This window comes from Nicotiana attenuata, chromosome 11 (assembly GCF_001879085.1).
Source record: "Nicotiana attenuata strain UT chromosome 11, NIATTr2, whole genome shotgun sequence".
Lineage (NCBI taxonomy): Eukaryota > Viridiplantae > Streptophyta > Magnoliopsida > Solanales > Solanaceae > Nicotiana > Nicotiana attenuata.
In genome coordinates, this window is record NC_031999.1 from 50279553 (window position 1) to 50295821 (window position 16269).

Below are 16269 nucleotides of genomic sequence, written 5' to 3' on the forward strand. Positions count from 1 at the left end.
ATATATATATTATATATATATATATATATATATATAGCCGGTAACCAAAATTCCACCACAAAAGGGAGGAAAAAAAAGGGACAAAAATAAAAAGAAAAACTTTACATAACTTAATAATTCTGTCCAACCAATCCCCATAGTTGAGAAAAAGATAAAGGACAAAAGAAAAGTATGAGAAAATAGGTATGTTCCAAAATTTCTTTAGTTTAAGTAGTAAGTAAGAAGTGGACTTTTGGGTTTATTTATTACTAACTACCCAATAGAAACAAAAAAATTCAATCATGGCAATCATAATTCTCAATTATTAGGTATTGGAAACTAATAGAGTAAGTAAATAAGCCAAAGACCTGAAGTGATTAAGTTATCATATTTTTTGACTAAATAACTAAGTTGAGTTTGACCATATCATTTAGCAACATATATCACGCCAATATAAATTATATTTTGGAACCATCTATTTATCCAATTCATATTCTATAATTACTAAAAGCAGCATGCTGAAGTAGATATAATCATATAATTTGTCCCATGCCATATGTGGAATTCTTGAAGTGATAAAAAATGACAGTCTAATGCACAAAATATTTCGTATTTATGCAAGATTCGAGGAAGGGCCACATTTTTAAGCGTGTAATGTAGACAGTCTACTCTAATATAAGCATTAATAGTTGCTTCCGCGACTTAAACTAGTGACCTATACGTTATACGGAGATAATTTTTACCGTTATTCCAAGACTTTAAAGGATCGTATATAGAAACTTGAATCCGATCACTTCATACATTTATTTAAGTACGAAAACGAAAAGAAACGAAAATATATTAGAAACGTACGGAGGGAAGAAGTAATTTCATGCAAGTGAAATAAATGATATACAACTTACTTAGTGGATGAATAGTGTTTATCACGCATGAAATAATGTTAGGAGAAGAACTTTTTAGACGATAAGAAGGAAAAGAATTTATTTTAATTTGGTATTTGTACTAAATCAATTGATACAAAATACTTATATAATTTTTTTATCATTTAATCATGATTAAATGATACATTTTCATTCTTTAGTTTGGAACTTTGAAAATAAGATTTCTTTCTAAAACACCAAGCGTAGTTACTAATGATTTCCGCTATAGAGAGTATTAGGTCTCATTTTTTTTTTTTTTAAGATTAACACGTTTGAATCTGAATACACTATCTGAATATCAAGATATATATTAAGATTAAGACATCTGAATCTTAACACACAACTGAATATTAAGATGTGTATTAAGATCAGAATGCTAAATGATTAAGACTATTTGATTTTTAACATCTGAATGTATAAAATTTATCTTTATTTGAAAATTAGTAAGCATAAAATTTGAATAAAATACTAATTAATCTAATATTCTATCAATAATATATATAGTTTTTTAAAATATGATAGTTATTGATGGTGATGGCTAACGAGCGAATGCCGACTAGAGGCGGTGGTGGTAGTTTTGGTTGATGGTGGTTGATGATAGGCTATAATTGAATATTTTAGTCGCTTATTACACTCGAATTTACTGCACTTTAATTGAGTTTGCGCTTTAATCGCTAGTGTTTTGCACTAATTGTGTGTTTTATGCCTTGTAGGTGTGATTCCGAGCTATATAGATGTTATGGAATGAACTTAAGTGATTTGAAGCTTTGAATTCTGAATAAAAGATCAAGGAATTAAGCCGGGATCATGTTCGGGGGTCAAATTTGATAATTAAGTACGAACGAAGACTTGAGGAGGCATATTGCGCACTGTCTAGTAAAATAGACATAACTTTTTGCTCAGAACTCCATTTTGGCTCCACAATATATGGTTGGAAAGCTAACTCAAAGGGCTACAACTTTCATGTTTTACGTTTTTCCAAATTCCAAACAGAACAGGGTGAAAAATCGCGGTTCCACCGCGACCGCGGCAGAACCGCGATAGAAGATGGTCGCGGACAACTGAAGAATCAGAGGGCATGTTTGACCGCGGTACCACCGCGGCAAAACCGCGGCAGGAGGCGAAAATTTCAGGGACTTATGTGCAAAACACGGGATTTTAAGCCCTAAACCCTATATTAAACCAAGGAAGCCGGCCAAGAAAAAAGAGGGGACATATTTTGGACATAGATTCGACCTAAGGAGGCAAGAACACATTGGGAGCAAGGCGGAGAATTCTTCTACGAGTTTTTTCCTTCCTCTTCCTATTTTTCATTGTTGGTTATGACTTTTAGTATTGTAGTTTTACATACTATTATGAATAGCTAATTTGTTATCTAGAGTTTGATAGAACCTTTTGTAGGATAAATTCTTGTTATGTTTTTATATAATTGAGCCATAGCTTTTCTCTATTTGTTCAACTATGTTTATATTCTGGTTGATTGAAGAGCTCTCAATTAGCTGTGCCTATTTAGTATGCATAACTCGGGAGAGAGTGCATATTTAGGTAATTGTTGAACAACACTACTCCCAGAGTATATGAGGGATCAATAACCGAGGGTTTAAAGGTGGGATTAGGGATAACGAAGCCTTGGGTGCGATCTGAAGTGAGCTGTATTAAAAGCCAGCTAGCGTAGCTCGGGAGAGTGCGTCTAGTAAATTGTCGTAATTACTCGGGAGAGATTTACGGTAATAAGAGTGCTCATGCTCGGTAGAGAATACTTAGGCGAAATTATAGAAGACATAGCGGGAAGGATTCCGAAAATTGGGAAAATCATAACTCTAGACCTCCTTAATCTTTTCTCTAACCCTCAGCATCGTTAGTTGTTAATTTACTATTTTAATTTGTTAGTTAAGTAGTTAAACACAAGAATCTTAATATCTATAAGTTAGGAATTGTTCAAGATTGTCTTCTTGGTGATAGTGAACAGCTGTAGCTAAACCTTAGTTCTCTGTGGGATTCGACTCCGGACTTGTAAACCGGATTATATTTGCAACGACCGCATTGTCCTTTTTATAAGGCATAGTTGGGCGTGATCAGTGGTGGTTCAAGGTAGTAGCTAGTGGTGATTGGTAATAGTGGCGATTATGATTTAGGATGGTGGTGGTGGGTGGTGAGAGTTAATAATGGCGGGTAGTGGTGAGTGGTGGTAGGTTATAATGATGGGTAGTGCCGACTGTGGTTGTTGACTGTGATGGGGGTAGTTAGTTGAGGTAGTTGAGGTGAATGAGTGTTGGTTGTGGTTGAGAATGATGGTGACGGGAGTGGTGGAGATGGCGGGTGGTGATAGCCGATAATGGTGGCGGCTATGAATGATGATGATGGCGGTATGGTGGTGGTATGATGGTAGTTGATAATGGTAGGCGGTGCCAACAGTTAATAATGAATATGGATGATAGCATCTTAATGAAATTAAGTCTCAGTTATAGATCTTAATCATACAGACCTATTCAAACCCACTAATTGATTGTGAAGTAAAAAAAATAAAAAAAACTTAGTGATTAAGATCTGAATAATTAAGATTTAGACTTTAAAAACAAATGCACTTAACATCTGAAATCCGAATAATTAAGATTCAGATCTCCATTAAGTGTTAACAAATGAGACCTTAGACTCCTTATACAATTTCCTGCTAACATGTAAATCTTTATCCTTGAAACCCATTAATTGATTGTGAAGTAAAAAAAAATAAAAAATACTTAGTGATTAAAATTTGAATAATTAAGATTTAGACTTTAAAAATAAATGCACTTTAACATCTGAAATCCGAATAATTAAGATTCAGATCTCTATTAAGTGTTAACAAATGAGACCTTAGACTCCTTATACAATTTCCTGCTAACATGTAAATCTTTATCCTTGAAACTTTAGGATTTTCAAAACAAATTTTCGCTGAAACCTAATTCACACTATTATTGTCATGGTAATAGCCATGGGTAATTTTATGATGGAATCTCACATCAATGTCGGAGATGGATGGGTTCTTGGACTCTTTATATGATTTGGGCAATTCTCACTTTTTGAGTTAATTTTTAGGGTTGAGTTAGGTCCAAAGTCCATTCTTATCATGGTATCAGAGTCAGGCTTCTGATGTATGCCCGCATGATAGATTGTTCACGCTCCAACTGGCAGCATAAAATCCAACATTGGAGATGGATGAGTTCCTTTGACTCTATATACTACTTGGACAACCCTCACTTTTTGAGCTAGCTTTTGGGTTGCGTTAGACACTTAGGCTCAAGGTGCATCCATATCATTTTTTGAAATAAAAAGGAGAACAAAATGAAGATACGTCTAAAACATTGCAAGATAAAAAATAACTTAAAGTAAGACTTGAACCAAACACGAAAAAAGGGTAGAAATCATAAATTAAGACATTTGCATGAATATTAAGCAAGGGAAGCATGTTTTCCTGCCGACAGAAGCAAAGAATTTAAAAGATAATAGTAGACCTATTGCAGTCTGTAGCAAAGTTTTAATTTCCAAATTTAAGGAATTGCACTTTATTTCTGTCAATTTTCTAATATATTATTTATTGAAATTACTTATTACTCCCTCGTTTCCAGTTTATCTGAATCTATTTCTTTTTTGGTCCGTTCCGAAAAGAATGACCCCTTTCTAAATTTGGAAATAATTTAGCTTAAACTTTCAATTCTACACTTAATGAAAATCATTTATAATCCCTCGTTTTCAGTTTATGTGAACCTATTTCTTTTTTGGTCCGTTCCGAAAAGAATGACCCATTTCTAAATTTGGAAATAATTTAGCTTAAACTTTCAATTCTACCCTTAATGAAAATCAATTATAATCACATAAATACGCTGGATCCCTTTTTGACTTGTTTAGGAGCGCAAATTTCAAAAGTGTTCATTTTTTCTTAAACGTCGTGCCTAATCAAATGGGTTCAGATGAATTGGAACGGAGAGAATATTATTTATTAGCCGTAACGGTAGTAATTAATTCAATAGAATACCACAAAGCAAAGCAAACAAATTCCCCAAAGTACAAAAAGACAGAGATACTAAAATAATGAAATTAGTCGCAAGAAAAAAGGAAAAAGAGAAAGGATAAAGTAAACCCTCAAAGCTGTCAACCCTTTTCCGTGAAATGAGAAAGAATCAAACACCCAATTTTTTCCCATCCTTAGATTTCCGTAACTTAATTCATCTTTTTTAATTTCCCTTTTTTTTGTAAATTAGGGAACAACAACCGCAATAATATTAAAAAAGTAAACCGCACTAAGCAAGTCACGTACAACAGCTCGATCAAGAAAGTATGCAAGGTTTGGTATGGCTCATTTAATCATTGATAATCATCCATTATAGAAACATCATTTTATATATATATATATCCTTTCCAAAACAATACTCCATTAAGGAAAAACTTAAGTAGAACAGGGAAATCAAAGGATGATCATTAAGGAGAAAAGATCAAAAGAAACATGAGTACTTAATTTCCATTGGCATTTCCTGCTGTTAGCTTAAGTTAAGCTTACTTCAGCCAAGTCTACATAAATACGGCGTCTTCTTGGTTGTCTCTTCTTCTTTTTTTTTTTCCATATGAAATTGAAAAAAAGATAAAAATAAAGACTAAAAGACCCTTATTTTGGTAGACTTGACTTTGACGGCAACGCACTATTTTCGCATTTTCTTTTTTTCTCCGTAGAAAAGGGGGTCAGTGAAACAGTTAACGCCGTTAAAAAACTTCCAAACAAACTTCTTAAGCTTCAGAAACAGAAGTAGCGTCTTTAACGGAGGGATCAATTCCGCCGTTACCAATCGTGGCTGACTGGACAGTCAAAACCGACAAGTTAGGAGAGGATGGTCCACCAGCCTCGCCACCACCGCCGTTGGTGGCGGGGCCTCCTCCTCCGCCGAGTAGTGGGTTGTTTCCACCGTTGCCGTTAGGGATCATGGGGTTTCTGGAGTGACACGTGGCAGTTGAAATAGCTGTAGCTAAGGAAATTGGCATTAGGCATAAGCCTTTCCCTTGTAGATATTGCATTGCTGAACCCATATCCTCTTCCATTAGTTTAGCCACCTGATGCTCCGTTACCGTCATACTGTCATTGTTTGAAGACGACGCCGTTCCGTTACCTCCTCTCCCTCCATTTCCTTCTCCTCTTCCCTGTGCAATCCAATTATTATATGAGGTTACGGCATTACACTACCAGGTTGACTAAAAGACGATTACATGTGAATGTTAGTAATAATAAGTGGTGCAAGTTGTTGCCTATTATTACAAATTAAATAATGCTGAGAGTTTAAGGACCTGCTTGGCCATTAATTTTTTTATTTTTTTTCGAAACCAATATTTGGCCATAAAATCTTCAATTTTCACTTGAAGATGAATTTTGAATTTTTTTAAAAATATGAAAATTTTCAAAAAACTGTTTTTCATAATTTTCACTTCAGATGACTCACATAAATTTAAAAACAGCCCAAAATTATATTCATGTCCAAACACAACTCTAATTTTATCATTTTCACTTGATTTTTTTTAACTACTTTTTTTCGAAAGTTTACAATTCTTATGTCCAAATGCCCACTAAATAAACTGATTAGTGGCCAAAACATCCTTTATAAAGAGGTGTTATGCTATACCACTTTGCAAACAAAAAAATTCTTAACATGGTATATATATCAATTTGAAATAGAAAGTGAAATTTTAAAGGGATTTTCACACAAATAGCTGAATGAACTTATTATTTACTTTTCATATTTGATGTGCTTAAAATTATATACGTATAATATATGGATTATACATGTTATATATTTGTCGTCTATTTTTAATTTAAGCAGATAGATGGACAGCTACTTAGATTAATGTTTTAATTTCGAAACCAACATAATGCTAAATTTAAAATTCATATATGAATTAAATTGAGACAATAATTAATATCCCTTGCATAAAATTGAGCCTAGACTACTTGAACGATAATGCTGTGTTTATAGATAAAGTGTCAAAATTCCTTCTCAAAAAATAGATGAAGTCCCAAAATAGGGAAAGAAAAGGAAAGGGTTTTTTGCTAGGAGAGGGAAAAACTGGAAAAGAGTGACAGAAGGGGGAACATAAGTGGGCACGCGTGATACTTTTTGTTTTTGTCGCATTGTGCTGACAGAGAATTTGAGAGAGACAGATTAGAGAGGATAATTGGGTGAAATGGGGTATGGTATTTGGGGGGATTGTCTGTTCAAGAATTGTACCCATGCTTTTTTCTGGTAGTACTATTCCCTTTTTCATTTCCTGTTGTTTTTCCTTTAAATAGAAAACTCAATAGGTACAACCATCCTACATAGGCATTGGCTATTATCTCAAAAATGACGATTCTCTTTCACATTTTCTTGTTTTTCCTTTTCATTTGTATTCACTTTCTTTAGGATATTTATATGTATCTATTAGGGGTATGATGGGTATTTATATGTATTTATTAGGAGTGTGATGGGATGAATAAGATCTCGACAATCTAATGAGAAATTTTGAGTTGGAGCCTAGAATGAAAAAACTACAACGAGCACTTCCCCTTTAGAATTGCAAAAATAAAGTATCTAAGTCTTTCTATCTTTATTACTTACTAGGTTGGGGTAACGTCGCATACACACTATCCTCCCTAAATTGTAATTATGAGATTACATTGGATTTATTGTTGTTGATGTTGTAATGTATCCAAGTCTTTATAATTTTCATGAAGAGCATATGAACATTTTAGCTTAGATCAAAGATTAAGAAGATGATGATAGAAGTTTTATTCGCATTAGCTCATGTGGTAATTGATTAAGGTGATGCCAATCAATTCTATATCAATGATTACATGTGAAAATAATGAAAATTTCAAGACGGGTTACGATTAGTGTACCTCAGATGACATATCAGCAACTAGGGGAGCAACAGCTGCAGCACCACCCAATCTGCTCATACTCAGAACCTGAGTTCAGACACAAAATAAAAAACAAAAATAAAGCACAAAAACACATGGAATTGACCGAAAGTAATTCTTTACAATTAAAAAAAAACCATATTCACCAACTAATTTTAAAATATTATTTCCCATCCAAATTTGTCAACAAGGAAGCATCCTTTAGAATTTTAAATATCTCAATAAAATTAAAATATTAAAATAAAGATGAGAAAGAAAGAGAGAGTAGTAGTAGTACTTTGACTTGGAGCTGGAGGAATTTGACATAGTCGATGATCTCATCCAGCATTGAAGCCTTGTCCGTCTGTCATTCCATAACCCCAACAAACACAATCACGTTAGTTTCCCATTAATTTAAAAAAGTCAGAAAATTCACAATTTTACATTAATTTTCTTCTTTTAAATTAATTTAAAACATAAAACTTTTATTATGTCGACACACAATAAGTGAAGAACAATATAGTATACTCCCTCCGATCTCAAATGCCAAACTGAAGGTTTTAAAATATTTGATGTTTCAAAAAATACAATCAATATTAATTAGAGTATTTCTTCTTTTTTCAAATTCACCCTTATTGTTCTCGTTAGTGATATATTAATTATGCGAGACGTTTAGCAAAGAAATGAGATAATTCGAACAAATACACTTGTGATTAAAGCTATGTAATATCTTTTATAAGGGGTACGCAAAAATCTCAAAAGACATAAGATGATCAGGAGGTTGTGCAAAAATAAGGGCAGTCTTGCACAAAGCATCATGCATTCCAGGGTCGGGGAAAGATCGCACCTCAAGAAGTGTAATATAGACAGACCTAACCTAATGCAGGCATTAATGGCTACTTTCCAACATTTACACCAAATCAATATACATATGCTTGTACATAACTTCTCTCACTTACCTATGAATTATTATTAAGTATTCTTACCTCATTAAGTTACTTGATCATAATAAGTAGTAATAACAATTTATGCAAATAATTATTTAAGCTTAAAGAATAATGTGCTATAGTAATATGAACACACAATAGACAAATGCTAAATTAGATTAGATGCGGTAACTCTCAGCAATCCCCGGGAGAATCTCTTTTCTAGTTTCATTTTCAAGTACGCACGGAAAGATATACAAATTTACTATATTCTCCTCACACACTTTTCAATTCTACTCGCCCTAATATTCAACACGTGTCCACTTGAACATTATGATATCCATCAGGCACATGGGACGACAAATAGTAGAGTTACACCCAGAGCAGTTACAGTTTATTATATGATTAAATTTCTAATTTATGGAACTAATGATAAGTTAATCAAAGTAATGATCGGATAATTAATGATAATTAGATTTTAATTGAATTTAATTTACTTAGGGGCGAGTGAAATTACCTTATTGGCATTGGGTACCAGCTCCTGCAAAGCCTTCATTCTCTCTGCAATTCTCTCTCTACGTAACTGCCCACAAAAACAGAAACCCAGAAAATTCGGAAATCAGAAAACTGAACATAACAAACACGTACAAAAATCCAAAAACGAAAGGGGTAAAACTGTAATTAAAGCTTACTCGTTCAGCAATACTGTGAGGATCAGTTGCTTGTCCTCTACGAGCTCTCACTCGCTGTTGCTTTGGCTGTGCCGCCGGCGTTGTACCTCCACCAGCTGAACCACTTGCTGCCGGAGTTTGATTCATCGCCGGCGCCGTTGCCGGAGCTCCGAAACTCTGCGCCTGCATCGTTCCTCCCTATGATTTTTGAAAATAATATATAAATAAATTATCGTTAAATATATATATATATATATGCATGTAAAACTGTGTATAGACCTGAGGATGGAGAAAATGTTGAGGTTGACTTGAGTTTTGACCAAGAGATCCAGTGAATCCGTTGAAAAGAGCTTGAACGGAACTGTCATTAGCCTGTAATTAATGACGTAGTTAATTAATCGTTTAATAATTAGGAAAAATTGTTAAAAACAAGTCATAAATATGATTGAATTTACTGCGGAAAAAAAAATGAAACTCACCGGATTTCCGACGCCGTCGTTTTGGTCACCATTACCGAGCATGCTAAGGACCTGTATGATGCCAACTCAACTCCCTCTGTCTCTGAAGCTTTCATCACTCGCAGGGTCTGATACATTTCATCAATGAATTCCTGCGGGTCGGCCTCTAGGTCTGTGTCGGAGAACTCTGGAGGGGCTAGCCGCGAAAACTGGTTAACTTTGGAACTGGCAGAATTTCCCTGTCCGCTGGAGGACACAGGGGCATCATGAGATCTCTAGGNGCTGAAGAGGATTATTAGAAGGTGGAGGCTGGTGGTCATCGCCGGAGCTAGGGTTAGGCGGCAGCGGCGGAGAGAGGTGGTGGTGGTGTGGGTCCCAGGATTTGGAAAGGTCAGGCCAACAAGGTGAAGAAGAAGGAACAGAAGAGAGAATCTGGTCGAGGAAATCGTCGTGAGACGACGTCGGATCGTACTGGTTCATGGCTTGCATTATATCTTTAGTAACTTCTGTGCAAGTATATGACTCAATTTAGAAATAGATTATTTTGAGGAGAAGATAGAAAGATAGAAGACATAAATGAATCATATGTTATGGTTTCGGAATGTTGTTTATATAGGTCGTGTGTATGTGTTGATTTCAACCCCTCCCTACCCCCCCCCCCCCACCCACTCCCCCCTCTCCCCCCCCCCCCCCCCCCCCCCCCCCCCCCCCCCCCCCCCCCCCCCCCCCCCCCCCCCCCCCCCCCCCCCCCCCCCCCCACAAATAAAAAACCAAAATTTCTTCCTCTCACTCCGTCAACAAGGATGAAAAAGAAATATTACTATAAAAAAATAAATTACTAGTATAGTAGTATTAAGTGATTATTTTGGTTAATTGGTTTTAGTGTTTAAACATTGGAACACAAGGTTTTGAAAAAATATTTAAGTTATATACATGGATAAAGTCGAGGTTTTGTTACATTTGGAGGAGGACTTATGTATAACCATGATGAGTTACCGGTCCCCATATACTTCGACAGAAATTTTGTATATGTTTATGGGTATATCTTAAAAATAGTTAATTAAAACACTTGGTACTTTGAAGTCTGAACACCTAAAAGCCTTTAGAGGTTACTGGTTGAGCAGAATATTGATGCTCTCATAGCGTAATCTTAGGTCCATCTCTGATTATATTATTGGTGATTTTAATTCGTAATAGTAGGTTAATTATTAACTTTATCATATTACGAGATAATGTTTAGAAAATTCACCTTTAATTACTTTATAGGTAACACAATTTGATCAATTTTTTAACACCGTTTAACTAATAAAACATAAAACCTTATTAAAATTGTAGAAAAACACTTTAGATAAAACTTGTGAGTTTAAATTACTCAAAACAATTTTGTAAAATCTGGATATATTGGGTCGGCCAGTTACACTCACTACTAGAATTCCGGAAAAAAGCAACCAGCAAAAGCGACCAACGTTGGTCGCTTATTGGCCAAAAAGCGACCAAAAAGCGACCAACCACGATATTAAGCTGGTCCCTTTACCTTAGGGACCAAAGTTGGTCGCTAAATAGCGACCAACGTTGGTCTCCCAGGTAAATGGACCAAATTTTCCGGGTAAAGCATATTGCGACCAACTTTGGTCGCTCAAATATTTTAATATTATATATTTGGCGACCAAAGTTGGTCTCCAGATGTAAATAACGTTTTATTTTTATTTATTTTTAATCATATTAAGCGACCAACTTTGATCGCTATATTAATAAATATTATAATTTTTTATTTATTGGGCGACCAATATTGGTCGCCAATGGAAAGAATTAATTTTTTTTTAACTATAAGCGACCAACCTTGGTCGCAAAATTACCAGATTTTTTTTAAGTGAATAGCGACCAACTGGACACCAAAGTTGGTCGCTTTTTTGGTATATTTTTGGCAGAAACTGCCTGTTTTGGCTGCTACACCACCTGCCAGCTTATACCAAATATCCTAAACAGGCATTTTATGCCAGCAACAACAACAACAACAACAACACTAAAAACGCAACAAAATATAAAGATCAATAGAACTAAAATATTAAGCTAACAAAACTAAGTTAACGTTTATTACAAGCTCATTCGAAAACTAGTTCTATTGTCTAGTTCAAAGTATATAAAGTACTCAAGGAGTGTTCTTTTAGCATCCTCGTTCGAAAGTTGGATTGCCTCGGCCGTCTCGTTAGCTGACTGACTTCGTATGAATTCCCCCACATCAGCTCTGAAGCGAACCTATAAGAAAAATTATATTGAATTAATATTTCAAAATTTATATAAAAGTAAATCAAAATACTTAATGATAAGTAAAAAACTTACATGTATAGTCGAGGCTCGACCCTCGACCCACCTTTCTGAATTAGTCTCTTTCTTCTTCTTTACAATACGAGTTTCATTGAATAGCTCATCTTGCTTCATTGGCATCATAAAGCTGTCCGGTGGCTTTGGTGATTATCCTCATGGTACTATTACTCGGGATGAACTTGGATACAGAGAATAACTTGTATACATTAGCTGACAGGGTGTGTCTTTTGATCAATTGTTGTTCTCGTTAGCGACAATGATGTTGAGACTGCAATGACATGTGTTTCAACTAGAGATGATATAGGCAGGAATTTTAACATTTCCTAAGTAGATAAAAGAAAGATTATAGAGGAATTCTCTACTTCATTTTCCAAGGAGAAAAGAAGTTTAATTGAGAGTGACAAGGGTGATGGTGATGGAATATTTTCTGTTGGTCATGGCAGTTCCCATAAAACGGGGATCATAAGACTCTATGATGACAAAGATTATAGGAAGTTTTGTTCTCAACTTTCTTCCAAGTCTGATCCGTACAAGCTTAATGGGATATTGGTGATATATTCTTCTGAATCCGAAGAATATATCACCAATATCCCACTAAGCTAGTACGGATCAGACTTGGAAGAAAGTTAAGAACAAAACTTCCTATAATCTCTGTCATCATAGAGTCTTATGATCCCCGTTTTATGGGAACTGCCATGACCAACGGAAAACATTCCATCACCATCAACCTTGTCACTCCCAATTAAACTCCTTTTCCTCTTGGAAATTGAAGTATAGAATTCCTTTATTACCTCTTCTTTTATCTACTTAGGAAATGTTAAACTCCTACCTACACCATAACTATTTGAAACACATGTTCTTGCCTTCTCATCATCGTTGTCGCTAATGAGAAGAACAATTAAAGGCACACTCTGCCCAGATACTGTGTCTTAGTTATTCTTGGTGGAAGTTCCTTTGCATGTCTAATATTACCATCAACCCCTTCTACAAAATCCTCCCGCAATCTAAAATTCCAATACATAAACCAAAATTCCAATTCATAAACAAAAATTCCAATTCATAAACAAAAATTCAAGTCATATCCTAAAGGTTCTAGTCATATCGTAAAGGTTCTAGTCAAAATTTATATAAAAGTAAATCAAAATACTTTATGAAAAGTAAAAAACTTACATGTATGTAGTCGAGGCTCGACCCTCCTTGCTTCATTGGCATCATAAAGCTGTCTGGTGGCTTTGATACAGAGAATAACTTGGATACAGTACCTGGCAGAGTGTGTCTTTGATCAATTGTTGATCTCATTAGCTACAATGATAATGAGAAGGCAACGACATGTATTTCAAAATAGTGATGGTGTAGGTAGGATTTAACATTTCCTAAGTAGATAAAAGAGATTATAGAGAAATTTTCTACTTCACTTTTCAAGAGAAAAAGAAGTTTGATTGATAGTGACAAGGTTGATGAAGACGGAAGGTTTTCCGTTGGTCGTCGCAGTTCCCATAAAACGTGGATCATAAGACTCTATGATGACAAAGATCATAGGAAGTTTTGTGCTCATCTTTCTTCCAAGTCTGATCGGTACAAGCTTGTACGGATCAGACTCGAAAGAAAGTTGAGTACAAAACTTCGTATAATCTTTGTCATCATAGAGTGTCATGATCCCCGTTTTATGGGAACTACCATGACCAACGGAACACCATCCGTCTTCATCAACCTTGTCACTCTCAATTAAACTTCTTTTCCTCATGGAAAATGAGGTACAGAATTCCTCTATAAGCTCTTCTTTTATCTACTTAGGAAATATTAAATTCCTACCTACACCATCACTATTTTAAACACATGCCATTGCCTTCTCATCATCATTGTCACTAATGAGAAGAACAATTAAAGGCACATTCCACCAGGTACTGTGTCTTAGTTATTCTTGGTGGAAGTTCCTTTGCATGTCTAATAACGTCATCAACCTTTTCTACAAGAACAAAACCTAAAAACTAAAAGTTATATTCATATCCTACGAGATTAAACATAAACTAAAGGTTCAATACATATGCTAAAGATTCAATACATATGCTAAATGTTCAATTCATATCCTAAAAATTCAACTCATACATAAAAGATTGACTTTATATCCTACAAGTTCAACTCATATCCTAAAAGGTTCAATTCATATCCTAAAAATTCAACTCATACATAAAAGCTTCACTTTATATCCTAAAAGTTCAACTCATATCCTAAAAGGTTCAATTCATATGCTAAAGGTTCAATACATATGCTAAAGGTTCACTTTATATCCTACAAGTTCAACTCATATCCTAAAAGGTTCAATTCATATCCTAAAAATTCAACTCATACATAAAAGCTTCACTTCATATCCTAAAAGTTCAACTCATATCCTAAAAGGTTCAATTCATATCCTAAAGGTTCAAGACAATACAAAGATTCAAGGTTATAATTCAAAGTTTAGGGTTATAATTCACAAGAAAAAATCATAAACCCTAAAAGTTTAGGGTTTCTTCTCTTCTAACCATTTCATCCCCAAATTAGTAGGTAAAACTAAATTAGTAGCTACTAACAATTATCATAGATTTAATTTAGCTAAGAACAATTAATTTTTACAAATCAAACTAGAAGGAATTAAACAAAATCAGTGTATTTCGAAAAAAATAAAGAAAGGAGAGAGAAACCTACCTGGACAGTGGAGGACACCGGTGGTGGAGCAGCTGCCACCGGCGGGCGTCAGTGGAAGCGGTGGCGCCGCTGCTGGAGGGAGACGGAAGGGGAGGGGGTGTTTGAGAGTGAGAGAGAGAAGAGAGGGATTGGGGAAAAGTTTTGAAGAAAATAAGAGAATGGGAGGGGAAACCTGTAACGACCCGGCCGGTCGTTTTTGGAATTTACGCCCCGATCACCCATTAAATGCTTCCCCTAAGTTCATTTCTGCTTTTTTGGTTTGCCGGGACGTTCGGTGTTGGGATTCGGAGTGTTTTGGGACACTTAGTCCCTAAATGAGAGCTTAAGAATTGAAAAATGGTCCGTAATCGGAACAGTGTGAAGAAGACCTCGGAATGGAAATCCGATGGTTCCGTTAGCTCCGTTAGGTGATTTCGGGGTTGGGAGCGTGTTCGGAATGTATTTTGGAGGCTCGTAGCTCATTTAGGCTTGAAATGCCGAAGTTTGAATTTTTGAAGTTTCCGGTCCGATAGTGAGTTTTTGATCCGAGGGTCGGATTGGAATTCCGGAAGTTGCAGTAGCTCCGTCATGTCATTTGGGATGTGTGTGCGAAATTTCAGGTCATTCGGGCGAGGTTTGGTTTGGTTTTTGATCGAAAGTGTGTGTTGTTGGAATTTGAAGTTCTTAGGCTAGAATCTTTGATTAATTCGTGTTTCCGGCGTTGTTTTAGGTGTTTTAAGGATTGGTACAAGTTTGAATGATGTTATGGTATATGTCCGTAGGCTTGGTTGAGGTCCCGGGGGCCTAGGGTGTGTTTCGGATGCTCATCCGAGCAATTTGAAGTTTGGAAATGTTGCAGAAAGTTGCAGGTCTGAATTCCTTCTTCGCGTTCGCGAAGAAGGCACTGCGTTCGCGTAGTAGTAGCCATCCTCTCATCGCGTTCGCGGCCACTCTCCCGCGTTCCCGTAGTGTAAGTCTGGAGAGGGGGACCCGTTCCTCTTCGCGTTCGCATAAGATCACCCGCGTCCGCGTAGCTACACTATTTCCTCCATCGCATTCGCGTAAGCCTTGTCGCGTTCGCGTAGTTCTTGATCCCCTGGCCTTCGCATTCGCGCTCCTCCCTTTGCGATCGCGAAGGGCATTTTTGGGCCCTGATATTTCCTTCTTCGCGAACGCGTGCTTCCTATCGCGTTCGCGATGCTTTAGACTCCTGAACAGTACTTAACATTTCAAAAACGAGGTTTTACCATTTTTATCAAAACTCAAGGTTTGGAGCTCGGATTTGGGAGCAATTTCAAGGGTTTTTCAAGGGCAATCACCGGGTAACGATTCTCTACTCTCCTATGACTAAACCCCATTAATCTAATCGCAAATTCACCCTTTAATTTCGTGTTTTTGAATGGGAAGTGGGTAAACTTCTTAGACCTAACT

At 35.8% G+C, this 16269-nt stretch overlaps 1 pseudogene across 1 annotated transcript in view; it reads right to left on the reverse strand.

Moving 5' to 3' along the window:
• Positions 5244-16269, reverse strand: part of LOC109234885 — a 19460-nt pseudogene continuing 8434 nt past the window's right edge. Inside the window, exons 3-9 of the transcript XR_002069276.1 lie at positions 9871-10371; positions 9671-9763; positions 9413-9589; positions 9238-9303; positions 8093-8158; positions 7795-7863; positions 5244-6065 (exon numbers count right to left, since the gene is read on the reverse strand). The product of XR_002069276.1 is annotated as a transcription factor bHLH66-like (transcript). The remainder of the gene's footprint in view (positions 6066-7794; positions 7864-8092; positions 8159-9237; positions 9304-9412; positions 9590-9670; positions 9764-9870; positions 10372-16269) is intronic.